Here is a 16,011-nt window from a genome sequence, read left to right on the forward strand (position 1 = left end):
TTTTTCTATTCCAAATGTTTGGACGGTATTACTGAAGTAAACGCTGCTCCTTTTATTCCTATTTGTTTGAAACTCTTTGCTTACCGAGAGTGAATTTGATCTATTTTAACTACTAACTAAATCACTTTTACTTAATATTAGTACTCCCTCTGCTCCCATATATTAGTACTCTAGTTGTCTTAGCAAAAACCAATTTGTTATTAAATATTTGACGTTTAAAAATATAAGATGTCACTATAATATGGACAGAATAGAGTGTTTAGTTGAAATTTAAATAACTTACAAATTTTATCATATTAAAATGGTGAAAAATATATTTTAAAATGACGGGTTTAAACTCTTGTTTGGCCATAGATTTTGGCTTTATTTTTTTTGAAAAAATTGAAAACATTATTTGTTTATGAAATATGATTATATTTTGGGAAAAAAATATCAAAAATTTTCAAGTTCTCAAAAACTGGTTTAGGCACTCACGAAACATCAATTTTTCTTCGAATAAATATATGTCAAAATACAACTTCAACTTTCAAAAATAAATTTTTAACATACCTTCAAAAACTCTTTTCTCAAGTTTCAATCAAATATATGTTATTCCCGCCAATATTGCTGTATTTGTAAATAATAATTCTGCAAAATATAAGTTAACGTAATAAAACAGTAATTACTTCGAGCCTACTGAATTCACAGTGTTTCCTTAAGGAATTTAATCCCCTCCTAGTACCCAAGGTAATGGATTATTTCCTCTCAGGATAGAACGAATCACACACTGGTGTAGCGGTACTTCAAACCCCAGTGTTTCAGCGAACACAAAGTTCGGTAGCAAATCACAGTTACAGTTGCTTTGTTTGAAGTTAAAAACAATGCAGAACGAAGGAGTAGAAACTCAGAAAATCGTATGGAAATGCTGAGAGGAAGGAGTGCAATGTATAGCCAAATCTGTTGAGCGATTTCAGTCTTGTGTATTGTGTGTTGTGTGTGTTTCTTCAACAACTGCTGCACATATATATAGCAGCCAGTGTTGAAGTAGAACAATCGTCCACCCTCCATGGTGGAGCAAGCATTAGCTTGTTTGTGGAGCAAGCACATTCATGGTGGGAAGAGCATTAGGCGGCTGCCTTGTGGTCAATATACGGATTGGAAAATATCCGTTACAAATGCGGATAATCTTACGTTAATATTTACTATTAACAAATAAATTTGGTCCAAAAAATTAATCAATCAATCATTTGACCGAAGCCGTAGCCGAAGCCGAGCCGAGCGACAACGACGACGGCGCTCGGCTTGCTTTGTTCTTAACTCTTTAAGAGTTAGAAGAAGCGCAATTATATATATACCCACCAAAAATCTTTTCCTCTTCCAATATGGAACAATGTATCATTGTCAAGAGGGGGAAACTTAAAATTTTACTCAAAATTTTATTTTCCCTCCATTTCCCATTCACCCTCATTTTAAAACTATTTCATCTTAAAAACAAAACCTCAACAATATATGTCCAATTTCAGAATTTTGTAGAAAACTAAGAGTGATAACATTAATTGTGGATATATATAGAGAGAGAAGTTGGTGATTGATGTGAAGTGAGGTTTATTTTCTTCTCTTCAACAATTGGTGGAGACAGTACCCTACAGACAAACATATGACCAAGATGTTGAATCTGCTACCATACATGCCCTTCACTTTTCTTCACAACAGTTAATACTCAGCACTAATAATTAATGCATCTTTAATTTCTCATTTTTCTCATACACTTTCTGCACTTCTTATGTCTTGCATGTGTTTCATTTAATGGTGTCTCTGCTGAATAGTGCAGAGAAATATTCTAAAAACGGAAACTCTAGCTAAAGTTGTCGGCAACACAATTAGTATCTTTTTAATCCAAGCCCTATATTTTAATCAATTGCTTTTTATGAATTCTTTCTGTTTTATAAATAATTAACTTCCAACGTTCTCTGTTATATTGAAGAGACTCGGTCTGTATAAGAAATCTTTTCTGTGTTCCAGCTGCTCAGCATAGAAAACTGCCTTCTTTTTTTATTTATCAAAATGGCAATTACAATTTTTGAAGAAAAGGTTCTTTCTCTGTTTGTTGTAACATCAGTACGTTGAGGTCTTGAAATGGATGAGGAAGTATCAGAAATTAATGAGCTATGGAATTATACGGAGAAAAGAAATGAAAAAGAGACAAGTTTCTTCACAAACTTTCAAAAACATTTATGTGTAAACTTCTTACTTAAATTAATAATATTCTTCTGTTCCACTTTAATTATGTGACGGGGTTTTGAGTATGAGATCAAGCTACCTAATTTTCAGTGCTAATTCAAACATAGACTCTATATAATTTTTGAAATAATAATTTACATATTTGAAAACTATATAGAAAGTATTATAATTCATAGTCAACAATTCAAAAATATTCTTTAACAAAATCAGGGTAGAAGAATAATGATTTAGTACTAGGAGATTAGTGGTTAAACATATAAAATAACTTATCCAAATAAAGTGATACATATAAAAACTACGTCCAATCAAATATCACTAGATTTGCAGATTATAGCAACTATTTGATCATGACATTTATCATTTGGGTCCATCATTGCTAGTATATTTTAATCATCAAATCATTTGCGTAGTGCAAAGGCAGAAATGTTAGCGTTCGGAATTTATAGTATTCCGCTCTGCTCAAAGCGTGAGAATAAGCAACTGACACTTCTTTGTTTCCTTTGATAAGGATTAAGGTGTATTCTTCACGCGAAGAAATAAGCTCAAATAGACATTATTAACATATCGCCTCGGCCTCGCCAGCAAAATTAGAGCTAATAAATTGGTTAGTTATTTAAACGTTATGTATATCATCACGGTAAAAGCTTATCTGCATCGGATAACATTACGATGAACTAATCTTTGACTCGCCTTGCTCTGCTTAATTTTTTTTTTATTATAGTTAACTTACTCAGCCCGGCCTTGTCAAGCATTTTCTCTGCTATGTCCTGCCCCGCCCTGCTCCATTTTCAGTCCTAGAAGAATTTTTTTTGTTCGGCTTCTCACTTTATATTGATTTGGAGCTCTAGGAATATAATTAAGAATTACAAGTTCTTAGAATTCTTACTTTACGCTTAATGAATTGATTTATAGCTATACAAATATTTATAATTTATTTTAGATTGTAAGTTCTAAAAATCTTTTTTGTTTAATTAAAATTTTGTATCGAGTCAAACGTGGAAGTAGTATGAAAGCACTTTGGCGATGAACTTCACAAGACGACTGTAAAATTATGATGTAACTTCCGCAGTTTGTCGATTTTGTCTTCATTATACCGTTTGCCGATTTTGTCTTCATTATTTGAATGAAGTAAATTGTACAATATGGTACTGCAGGTAAATAAGAATTCTTACAAATGAGACGTGTAATGCTAAAAAACGAAGCCTTTCCACTACTACCACGTACCCTAATTTGAAGAGAGAAACAAACGTCAAATCACGTGCACTACAGCAATGGGAGTGTTAGATCGCTGTCCAACTGTTTAATTCTATTAAGAGAATTACATATCATGCTTTGGGACCGGTGGTGTACGGGTTCGGGCGAATCCAATAATTTTTTTCAAAATTTTATATTTATATTAAAATATTTACTAAATCTATATAAATATATATTGCCGAACTCAATAATAAAATGGGTTTTGGTTCAACAGTAAGGGTTGTGAATTTGCATAGAGATTCGATTCCCGTTTAAAACATATTTTATTTTAAAATTTAGAAATCACACGCTTAAATCCTAGACCTAGCTCCGCCTCTGTTTCGGACGACTATTAGAAAGGACGACCAATACATGCTTACGCACATGCTGCTGGTTTATTATTCCTAAGGTGGATGTATATTTGTGGACGTAAAAAATGCACTAACTAGAGGAAAATGACGTACACTAACTGCGTACGTCATGCAATATTAAGATAAATAAAATTAGATGAAGATAGCATTCTTAATTATTTAATGGGACATTTCCAGGCTATGTCATGTACGATGCTACCGTTGTAGCAGAAAAGGTATGAACAAGAGTGATTGAGAGAAGCTATCAAAGTTTGTTAACGGAGAAAAGCAGAGGCGGATCCATAAGCGGACTAGTGATATGTGCAGAACTTTTTTATAAACGGTGTCACCACTTAAAAAAAATGAACGTACAAATCCGTAACATCATATTGAAAAACACACGTTCCTATAACTCTCCTTGACAAGTTTTCATTTGAAATATACCTCCATAATAGTTAATTCAAGAATAACATCTTTTACACCACCTATTCACTGGTGCAGTTTAGATCAATGTTTCTCGACTTGGAGGATGTGACTAGTTCGAATCATCTCCATATATATCCAATTTAGACAAATATATAGTTAATGAGGTAGGTTAAAATGAACTGCAAAAATAAATAAATAATCCAGATAGAACGAACCCCCGACCACTAAAGTAACAGAAGACGAATGGGGCTCCGACCAGCAGGCTGTCTACATTGGGTTTTGTTGAGCGGCGTCTTTAGTTTAATTTATTTTCACCCACCTAAATGGGTGGAAATGGTTGACAAGTGAGTGGAATCGTATTTCAATATAGTTTTGGAGTCCGTTAGTTGTAATATGTTGAAAGTCGTTGTGATTCATCATGGACGTATGGTTAGTCAATACGTCAATAGTGATGTTGTCTCAAGGAGTTAATTTCTCCTCTAGTCACTCGACTAGTTAATGAAAAATATGCAAAAATTACTTTTCTTTATTTTATAATACAAATTAACTTTATTTTTTGTCATTTCACCTACAAAATTACTTTTTTGTTTTGGTAACAAAAAAGTTACTGTATTTTTTATATTTCAGCTATAAACTCATGTTGGATGAGATGACGAGTTGTGTCTTACTTGGATAAGCGTAGTTAGATTTGGCATGGGATTACTGTTGGGTTAGGGCCAGGCTTATATGGGCTAAAAATTACCATAATTATATGTGGACCGAGTTGACATTAACACGCGTCGTCAACAGGATATAATGATTTGGTTCCAAAAGGTTGATGTCATGAGGAAACGACACGTTGTCGACGTGGTCGAGGCGGTTCAACAGAGGACGAGCACGAGCACTCCTTTTATTAATGCTTGCAATAATGGCTAGTTCTGTGATTACGATTCCCAATATTCCTCGCAGTTGTACTATTTACGATTTTGTGACCCATGTACCCTTATAAATAGAAAGATGTGTAGTTATAGAGGGAATTGGACATTCATTATAAAAAAATAAAATAAAAAATACATTGACATTCTTTGAAGATTCTTCCTTTATCATACACATACAAAAATTACTTTTTTATCATATCTTTATCTATCTTTTCTCTCCCGATCCAAAGTGGATCTGAATATTCAAAGGTTTATCATTGTCTATCCTTGTTAGAAGGATTATTGAGGAATCTCGCCTTTTTTCGGGTGACCTCCATCCATTTATTTATTTAAATATCATTTATTGTTACTTATTACTATCTTTCATATTCTATTTATTATATCATTATTGTCATCATTTATTGCCACTCATTAGCATACGTGGGATCTTACTACAAAAATATTTGGTCTATCTTTTGAATATTGATATTGGCGATTAATCCTATTTTAATATAAAATTTGATTGTACGAACCTACATCTAAATTTTGGGCAAACTTTGGCCTCCAGAATAATATTCATGCTAAGTTGGTAGCCTCACAAAGAAAATAGTGAGCGTAGAGGTAATACTTAATTCGCACTAGCTACTAATTAACTAATTTAAAATTCGTAATTTGCCACTGCATGTATGTGTGTATATGTATATATTCATCAGTGTTTGGAATATAAACGATTGGCTAGAAATTATTGAACATGCATGTGGCTAATGCCTCTATATCCATAATACATGGTTGCTTCAGTCTCTGTTACTGTTAGGAGCAAAATGAATGTGATTGTTGACATGTTCCACACATCATTTATGAAAACTCCTTCCCCACTACCTAATTATTCGACTACATTCGGTCCCAGCCTTCTCACCCAAAACTTTCGATGCCTTAAATAATTATTTATAGAAATATTTACCTATGTTTACTACATATGAAATGTATTTACTCTCTCTAATCAAGTTTTAACTTAATTATATGGTCATATACAATTTACCAATTATATACAAAATAGTTTTAAATGAGTCTCCCTTGATTGTAGTCCATTAATTTAGTAAATTCGTCAATCACGGTACTTTTTTACTCTTTCTCTCTTTGAATTAAATCAACCATCTTTCTGCAAGATTTTTTCTTCAAAAAAGCTCATAATTTTCTCTAGCAATAGCGAAGAAAGGAATTAATTTTTTATCGATTTGAATTTTTTCATGGCTGGAGTTTCGATCTTTTCTGGGCTTCCCTTTTTCTTGTTGACGTTCCGATGGCGGGCTAGCAACAGACGGATGTTAATCAATAAATTTTAAAGGTATTTGACTCTCCACCATTGACAACCATTAAAAAAACTTCGAAGCCTTGATTTCGAATTCGGATTTTTCAAAAAAATATTATTTGTTTGGATTGGGTGTTATTACAAACGATTGAGAATATTTTATGAAGTTTATATCTCGATTTTGAGGGTGTTTGGTGAAAATTACATTTGATTTGACTTGATTTTCAGATTAAAAATTCGAAGAAGAAACAACAGAACACACCGCATATAAAATATATACAAATCATATATAAAAATACATACAAAAGACATATTGTATAGAATTTATATGAAAATTGCATTTAAGTTGTATGATGTTGTAGTTATATTTAACTGGGTAAGAATGTTGTATGAAAATTGTAGATAAGTTGTATAATTAGTTGTATGAAAATTTATTTTTAATATGTATGTTATCGTAGATATATCAAATTTTGTATTAAATTTGTATGAAATTTGTTTTTAATTTGTTCCCGCTGTACAACACATTATTACTTTCTTAAATAGGTAATTATTGCAAAGAGAGAGAGAAGAGTTGCGCTAATTATGGCTTAAAATAGGTAACACACAACTGGAATGAGTCTTATTTAGATGAAAGGGCAATTTGGACTTCGTTCCTTAAGTTACGCCTTTTTTTCAAGCAAAAAATTTCATACATTAAGACACTAATAATGGATTGCATATAAATTGTAAGAAAAACTTATTTAAAATAGGTAAATTTGGACAATTTTAATAAATAAGATTCAAATATTGTATACGAAGAAAAAAAAATCTACTCTTAAAACGAGAAAAGAATATCAATAAAAGCCCCTCAAGAGATCTTCTATTCACAATTTTTTAAGCTCTCTCCATCTTTATTTATAAGTGTTCCATTTAGCCTAGAAACGAGCATTTACTTTATAATTTTAATATGGTAAATTTAAATAGTGAATCCAAAAAGTGAAGACAAAGTTTGAAAGTTTTAGCACAATAATGAAACTCGAGGACTTATTTATTTTATACTAATAAGAATTTCATAAATATCAGTGTAGTATTAATTGTTTCCAGAATAAAGCAGAGGATTGTATTTGTGGCAGTGGCTAGGGACTATAGGGATTGGGGAACAAGTCACATGGAGGAACGTGACTTCCCCCTAAAGTGGCCACGTCATCATCTTTGACATTTTTAGCCTTCTTTCAGTACGGACTATACGGTGTTTGTTTACGTGGGGCTCCAAAAACCAGTTTCCTACGCATTTTTCATTCTTTCTTTTCCTTTGGTCAAGTTTCTCCAATTCTAAATTATTATTATTTTTTAAAAAAGTACTTTTTTTTTTAAGTTAGAAGTATTTCGCCAAGTTTTTGGAAGAAAAAATATGTTTTTGAGTAGAAGTAGAAGCAGGGTTGGAGAAGCAGAAAAAATAGTTTGTATCCAAAAACACTTTTGAGAAAAATACACTTAGAAGTAGTTTTTAAAAGGTTGACCAAACACTAATTGTTGCTCATAAGTGTTTTTTAAATAAATTAGCTAAACACAAATTATTTCTCACCAAAAGTACTTTTGAGAAAAATACTTTTAAGAAAAAGCACTTCTCAAAATAAGCTGATTTTTACAGCTTGGCCAAACAGGCTTTTATACACATGGGCACCTACTTTGTCATCACTTTTTTTCTTTAAATATGTATATGATCTTCTTAACTTTAAACAACGAAAAGAGAAGATAAAATTGAAAATAAAAAGCTAGAGAAAGATATAGTGTATCTAGTTCAGTTTGATTCAGTCTTTTTCTTCAATAAAATTGAATTATCTATTAATTTACTAAATTCATAATCCAAATCAAACCGGAACATTCTGCTTATTCGATTTTAAATTTTTGCTGATTAATTTTTATTTTTTTGGTTATTGGTAAAAGTTACTAAGTACTACTCTAGATATATAAAGGTGGATGCTCTCTATTCTGTCCCATTTATCCTCCCTAAATTTGAGGCCTCACTCTCCAAAATATACACACTCCCCCTCTTCTATATCAATCAATCAATCAATCAATTATTCTACAATTCCAAACAAAATGAGAAAACATTTGTCGAACTAAACAAATTAGCTAGGGTTTTTCAATTCGAAAGGTTCTCTAATTCCATTATGTTAAGTCTATTGATTTTGATAAATTGAATTCCTTTTGATATTGGGACTAACCGGTCTAGTGAGCCAAATCCACCTAAGATTTATTCCCCTATCTCCTTTTTGTTGGTTTTAGGTGCTACTTTGGCTATGGATGGGAAAGAAAATAGGCACCACAAACGTATCGGATCACCAAAATGGTCCCTTTTTACCTTAAAAGAAATTGTCCTTTGTTAGGCTAAAAAATATTAGCCATGTAGAAATGAAAGTTGTAAGTATTTAAGCAACAATAACAATCCAGTATAATCCCACTAGTGGGATATGGGGAGGGTAGTGTGTACGCAGACCTTACCCATATCTTGGAGGTAGAGAGACTGTTTCCGATAGACCCTCGGCTCATTCCCTCCAAGTACTCTCCACCTTGTTCTTAGGGTGACTCGAACTCACAACCTCTTAGTTGAAAGTGGAGGGTGTTTACCACTAGAACAACCCACTTAAGTATTTAAGCAAAAACATGTTAATATACTCTTGGAAAGAAAATTTTAAGGAAGTAAATTAACCTACCGACAAATAATTTTGAATTGTCGGTGCTTCTATAGTATTCAATATTCATGCCTAAAGACTAACCTATTGAGATTTGAGGCCCTTATGTGTAATCTGTGCTTTTTTTCATTTTGTCCAATATTTTATTTTGTCATTTTCAACATCTTTTTCCCACTTTTTCTGTATAGCTTCTTAGAGAAAAGAAAACAACCCATCTTCATCAAATAATAGGTCCTATTTTTCCTAATTTTACGCCAGCCTGAAGAAATCTATCTATCATTCCATCATTTATTATTATTTTTAATTTAATGCGATATTTTCATATCTTATTACAGCATTTGTATTATTGAAACAAATATGTAACAAACTCAAAAATAATAACACATCTAAAAATCAACTCAATGCATATAAAATGGGAGGAGTTCAGGAGGACCTTCTGTCTTGCTTGTTGTTATATTTTACTGCTGCAGAAAATAATTAAAAATTTGACGGTGACATATCTTTGAACTTTTTTGTTAAAAAGAGAATAAAAGAAGGTAGGAAATTTCTTATGGAGGTGATTAATTTTATATTAAAAACTTTATGTCAACCAAGAGATAATCTCAATCATAATAGGTGAAATGATTGAAATATTCAGTCAAGATCTAGTGTAAAAGGATGCTATTGGTTATTCATCACAAATACTGCTAACTAGAGACTAAACAATGGAAATATTTATAATAGTAGAAGAATTTAGGTTTTATACATTAATGGTGTAAAAATATATTTATAATAGTAGAAAAAATTAAGTTTTATATATTGATGGTGTAAAAATATACATACAATCAAACTATTTATAAAGTAATTATAAATGATTCTTTATAATTCATATAACTAACTTGTTATCGCGAGTTAGAGCACTAACAATGATATAAAAAATATTTATTTTATCTGTATATAAAACATAAATCCAATAAACCATAATCTAAAACATAGATCAAGATTCTGTTTATACAACCGAGGCAAACTTGATCAAGAACTAACAATAACATGGGAGGTTGAATAGGACATTATTTCCAAATGAGGCCAAACTTGATCATGTGCGTCATAGTCATCTATTCTTCATATATGAGTAATTTCGCTTTTCACTCGGATCCCTTTTCTTTGGCAAAAGTTCTTACTTCTCAAACTGTATAATCACGAGTCACAACACTTTGTTTTACTAGACTTTTGTTTGTTTTTTGAACTCGAGTTTGTTTGACCAAAAATATAGATCTTGGTTCAATCAATTATATTTAAATAAAGAAGAGTTAATTTTAGTTAAAAATAATATCCTAAAGGTAAAGCTATCGGTGTTATGATAAATAACTAGTATATTTGTCCGGATGGCAACGAATAGAAGCAATAATAACAGTATTTAATGATCCAAAAAGATGGAATATGACATTAAATAGTAATAAATGGCAATTAAGTAAACAAAAACGTGTGAGTCACCCGAAAATGGATGAGATCAGTGGATATTCTATCTGACAATGACGAATGATTGATAAGCCTTTGAACACTTAAGTTGTTCTTGGATCCGGTGAAAATGCTAGACAAGAATCTTAGTAAAATGTTGTTTTTGTATGCTTGCAATAGGATCAGATTCTCTCTATAAAGTCAATGTATTTTTTTACAAATGAATATCTCATGTCCTCTACCATTATGTCACTTTCTATTTATAGGGAACATATTCCTAGAAACCTTAATAGTACATGTGCAGAGAATATCCACTAAAATATTCTCTTTTATGTCTTATCTTAGAACTAGCTGTTATAACTCTGTCTAAGATGCTCGACCTCGACCTTGAACTACGATGACTTCACGACCTTGATCTTTGTTGACTCTTCGACAACACCCTTCATCGCTTCGAGACTATTTTGCCCTGGGGCCGATCTTTGTAGGTACCTTACTGATAGCACGTGGTAGTCGATGAAGACTATAATGGTGTTGAAGTGGCTTGTCTATATCAAATATATTTTTTGGCCCATACAGTTAGTCCCTCCGCTTATCAAGATTGTCCTAGCGGGTGAGGTCAATGACTGGATAGTGCCGTTTGTGGTCTAGATTACCGAGCTGGCTATACAGGTCGTGGTCGTCGTAATCATCAGGCAATGTGGCTTTCTGATGACCGCACATTTTGAATTCTTCGAATTTTCCCGGAAAGTCTGTTGGAACCATCTGGTCCAAGAGAAAAAGCGACGTAATGATGTCATGTGTCATGATAACGCCGTTTCCCGACGTGTTGCGTCAATTCACGTGTGACCCTTGATTGGCTCTGTCATTTAGATCTTTGTGCTAATCATGGCATGTCGTTTCGATTCTGGTGCCCCCAAGTCTTATAAATAGGGGGTTGTTTTTGGATTTTGAAACTTTTCCACACTCCTTCTACTTCATAAGCTGAGCTTCTTCTTATTCGCAGAACCCTTTTATCTCTAGACGTTGTTTTTCTGACTAGGGGAAGATGGCGGAGCCACCATTGAAGAGGAAACCCTTCATACTGTAGAGAAAATCGTACCTCCAAACCCCGAGGCTAAACTCGATTTTCACAAGGCGCCGAAAGTGGTGACGGGGAGGTTTGAATCAATGATGGCGGTTGAGCGATTAACCCGAATTCAAGGCTAGGCTCGGCTTACCTGGTCACGTGGAGTAGGTCCCTGCGGGCGACGACGAAGTGCAGGTCCATCGTCGCGGTTTCTGCGCCCTTTACGCGTATCCGTTCATCATCGACTATTCGTTCCCCTTGCCACCGTTGATAGAAGAGTTATGCCGCTACTACAATTTGTGCCCGACGCAGCTTCCCCTTATATCTTTAAGGTGATTTTGATATTGATGAAATTCGTTGAATTGGCCAACGTTGACATAACAGTGCGCCACCTGATTCACCTCTTCGCCCCTTATTTCTACCGAGGGACGTTGCTGAACCTTCGCCATCGTGGGAAAAAAAATTTGGTGGTGAGGATGGATGACAAGATTAGTTGGGTTTTTTCGCTCGATTATTTCTTTATTAGGACGGAGGTTGTAGTATCCGCTGCCGCAGGCTTCCCTGAGGCTTGGAACCCTACTCGTAAGTGCTCATACATGTTTAAATATTCTTTTAGTTTTCGATGTTTTCTTTACTGTGGGTTGGTTAACCTGCTTTTCCCTTTTTGTAGCTACTGCTCGACCTTTCCAGATGGTGACCCACATTGCCGATTGGGTTAGACAGATTCTTCCTCATACGGTGGGGATACGTGATTGGTCGAGTTTTTCTAAGAGATTCTGGTCATCTCTTCCCTCGGTAGGTAACCTATTCTTTACCGTTGACGTCGTGGTTTCTTCGCATACGTCTGTTGCCTTTACTGATTACTTCCTTTCTCATTTTTCTTTAGCTTCGGTCAGGGGGTCTACGAGGAGGTCGAGATCTCCCACGCCCTCATTCCGAAAGAGGAGGGTCGTTGCGCCTTCAGTCTCTGCCCCTGCCTCGACTATGACCGCTCCTACCTTCGTTCCAATTCCACTCGTCGCTACATCCGCCTCTGTTTCTGCTCCGGTCGTTGATACTTCTGCCCCTCCTCTATATTCACTCATTGACGAGGACGATGGGCATTTGCCCAGCGACAGAGATCTTCAACTTCGAAAGAGGAGTCCTGTGGATGTGGGTAATGGAGTCACTCTGGCCATTGACTTGGCGGAAAGGGACTTTTCGTTGCATAAGAAAACGATAATTTTTGTTAGTGATGACGTTGAACCGAGTCTCGAGGCTCCGAGGCCAATGGAATCCGATGTAGGCATGTCTTTTCATTCCAAGGGGATGGAGACCGAAGGGGCGGCTGCTGGCGACCTTGACCTTTCGCGGTGAGAAGAGGCTTCAACCTCTCAGACAGCCGTGGATACTTCTTTGCCTGCCGATGATAGGGGTAAAAGTATTACTGAGGAGGGCGTCGAGTCAGGTTTCGATGTGGACATAGACGACCTGAGAATGATTGAAGAGGGTCTTACCCATCTCGAGGTGAGGTTAGAGGGGGGCTCGAGGACTATCACGATCCTTATGGATCGTGATTTGTTGGTGAACACTGAGGAGGTAGTCTCGACCCTCAGTCCTCTCTGTTCCGATGTTGAGGGTAAGACCCTTAAGGAGACAAATGATGGTGCCTTGTCGAGGAGCATTGCTGGTCTCGCTCTTAGGGTGAGTATCTCTTATATGAATTATTTTCCAAATTTTTTAGAACATTCTAAGTTCTAACCTTTTCCTTTTCTTTTTTGGTTTGCAGACGGTGATTTTAGAAATTGAGAGTGCCCAGAGGGAGAAAAAGGCGCAAAGAGATCTTCGTGAAACTAAAATATAAGTATCTTGAGTATTGTGGCAAGTATCGGGATCTCTGTAGTCAGTTTGCGAGGGCGGCAATATGCGGGCCCTGAGGGAAGATCTGAAGAAGAGGGACGAGGAGGTGGTGCAGGCCATCGAGAAGTGCAGCATCCTCGAGGGTACGTTGAGAAGTAGGGAAGAAGAGCTTGAGGTTAATAGGGGCGTAGAGGCCTAATGCAGTGATCTTCAAGTTCAAGTGGTTGAATTGCGAGGGCAGCTTGAAGAGTGCCGGTTTCAGTTGGAAGCCCTCAACGGCGAGGTTGCCGAGAAGCAGGAGGAACTTAAGAAGGCGGAGTCTTTTTATTTGGATGCTCGGAGGAAGGCAAAGATGTTCGAGTTGGCGAATAAAAATCTTCAAGCCAGTCGAGAAAATGATCAATCGACGGCGAGAGCTAAGGAGGACCAGGTCGAGGAGAGTATCGGGGAGCTGGAGAAAGACAACTTTGTCCTTCATGATCGAGTGACCACTCTAGAGGCCGAGAAGGCTGAACTGCTTGCACGGTCATCCTCTTCCAACGCTTCTGATTTTCCCAATGTACCTCGGGAGTTATAAGTGGATCCATGTCGAGGCCTGGTTAGATGTGTTTTAGGACTTTCACGCAGCAGGCTTTGTTCCTAAAGTTGCCCTTGAGGATGCCCGGGTTAAGGCTCATGAAGCTCGAGTCACTTGTGGATATGATCCCGCTATGACTTGACCTGACGAGGAGGATGGGGAAGAGGGGGTAGACCGTCTTGAGGAGGATGCTTGGTATGATACCGTTTATCCTCAGGGCAAAGGTGGTGAGGATGCCGGGGACCGAGGCGGCGAGGGTCAGTAGTTTTTCTCTTAGACTTTTTTGTGTATTTTTGTCGGCATCTTTAAGGGCCCTTGTATTGAACTCTTTATTTGTTTAAATGTGGCTGAGGGCGGATAGGTGTCGTTTGAACTTGGTCGAACTTAACCTTTTATTAGTATGCGGCCGAGGGCCGATAGGTGTTGTTCGATCTGGGTCGAACTTAACCTTTGTTTAGGTGCGGGCGAGGGCCGATAGGTGTTGTTCGAGATGGGTCGAACTTAACCTTTTGTTAATCGCGTCTGATGGGCGATAGGTGATATTCGAGTGAGGTTGAACTTAACCTTTTGTTAATCGCGGCCGAGGGTCGATAGATGTTTCTGATAAATGTAAGTTTCTTATTACTTTGACGTTGTTGCTATGATTGCATGATTGGAGAAAGTTACAAATTTTGGGTATTGGATGACGTTTCAGTCCTAGTCTCAGCATATCTAGTCCCTTAATTGCTTGACTTGGAGAGTATGGAGGAGTCAGGCAATGAATAAGAAACACAGTCCCTCCCTCGCATACTTCGGCTCGAAGTGTCCCATTTGTCGCCTCGTTAAAAACCAACTTGAGAAAACCCTAATGGAAAAAAACTCAAGTGAGGGAAAAAAGAGTACGACTCGGGGACACTTCTTCCTTTTAGAAGTTGAAGTATTTGAGGTGGCTGATGTTCCAATTGTTCGGTAATTGCTTTCCTTCCATTATGTCTAATTAGAACGGACCCTTGTTTGCTTTGGCTATAATTTTGTATGTGCCGTCCCAGTTTGTTCCCAGCTTGACTTCCCATGGGTCTTAGCTCGCTTGAGTTTTGGCTTTGAGTACGTAGTCCCCGACTTTGAGCGGCCGGACCTTTGCTTTCTTGTTGTAATAACGTTCTGTTGGCTTCTTTTAGGCGACCATCCTTATGTTCACCATATCTCTTCGTTCATTGATTTCATCGAGTTCCTGCCTTTTACTCTCATCATTACTAGTACCGCTTTCGTAGGAGTACTTTAGGCTGGGTTCTCCGACTTCGACTGGTATGACTGCCTCGGTCCCATAGACCAAAGAATAGGGTGTTTTTCCTGTGCTCATCTTCGGAGTAGTTCTATACGCCCATAATACTTGTGGCAGTATCTTCAGCCACAGTCCCTTAGCGTCTTCAAGCTTTTTCTTCATGATGTTTAATATGGATTTGTTAGAGGATTTTACCTGTACGTTACCCACCAGGTGATACGAGGTTGGAAGTATCCTCTTAATATACCATTTCTCGAAGAATTCGACGATTTTCTTTCCCGTGAACTGGGGTCCGTGGTCGCAACTGATCTCCTTGGGTAGGCTGAATTGGTTGATGATGTTTCTCCATATAAAGGTGATTACCTCTTGTTCGCGTATTTGGGCGAACGCTTCTACTTCCACCCATTTAGAGAAAGAGTCAGTTAAAACCAAAAGGAACCGTACATTACCTCGCCCTGCTAGAAGGGGACCCACGATGTCCATTCCCCACTTGATGAACGACCAAGTAGAGGTGACTGAGTAGAGGTGTTCGCCTGTTTGGTGAATTATTGGGGTGTACTTCTGACATTGTTCGCATTTCTTCACAAACTCTGAGGCATCCTTTTTCATGGTGGGCAATAGTATCCTGCCCGTATGAGGCACATGATGAGTGCTCGATTTCCGGAATGAGCACCACAATGGCCTTCATGGACTTCTTCGAGGTCGCACTGGATTTGGTTTGG

The sequence above is a fragment of the Nicotiana tabacum genome, chromosome 15, assembly GCF_000715075.1.
Source record: "Nicotiana tabacum cultivar K326 chromosome 15, ASM71507v2, whole genome shotgun sequence".
NCBI classification, from domain to species: domain Eukaryota; kingdom Viridiplantae; phylum Streptophyta; class Magnoliopsida; order Solanales; family Solanaceae; genus Nicotiana; species Nicotiana tabacum.